The following is a 718-nucleotide window of genomic DNA, read 5'->3' as shown; positions in this document are numbered from 1 at the left end:
GATTAAGAGAACCTATTGCTTTTGCAGAGGACCCAGGTTCAGTTCCCAGAACCCAAATGGTAGTTCTCAACCATCTGTAAATTGAGTCCTACAGAATCATAGTATTCTTCCCACCTCCTCATGTATCAGGCATGCAAATAGTACACATACATACCTACAGGCAGAACACTCATACACACACATAAAATAAAGAACTCTTAAAGTTAGCAGAGTCCTTCTTGTCCCACAACAACCAGAGGAAGCTCCACTCCCAGGTGCTCTAACACGCCCAGCATCAGAGGTGAGGAGGACACAACATCTGTCCCAACACCGGGAGTAACTGTGACCAGCAGGACCCAGGCACACAGGAACTCTGCCAGCCCAGTGGTTCAGGTTGCTTCCAGTCTGTCTGGGCCGGCAGGTGCCATGAGCAGACATTGGGCACAAACTCTGCAGTCATTCCCAAAACACCCAGAGGAAGCTCCACTCCCAGGTGCTCTAACAAGCCCAGGGTCACAGGATCCCAGAATCACAGGATCACAGAGACAGCTTGACTCTGAGGAGTTCTGATACAACCAGGATCACAGGAAGGACAGGCTCCAGTCAGATTTAGCAAGGGCAGGTAGTGGTAGAGATAACCAGATGATGTGGGGCAATCGTAAGAATATGAGTAACACAAACCAAGGTCACTTGCCATCATCAGAACCCAATTCTCCCACCATAGCAAGTCCTGGACACA

Source organism: Mastomys coucha, chromosome X, assembly GCF_008632895.1.
Source record: "Mastomys coucha isolate ucsf_1 chromosome X, UCSF_Mcou_1, whole genome shotgun sequence".
NCBI classification, from domain to species: domain Eukaryota; kingdom Metazoa; phylum Chordata; class Mammalia; order Rodentia; family Muridae; genus Mastomys; species Mastomys coucha.
The sequence above is the reverse complement of the archived record's forward strand: the minus strand, read 5'-3'. Positions refer to the sequence as shown.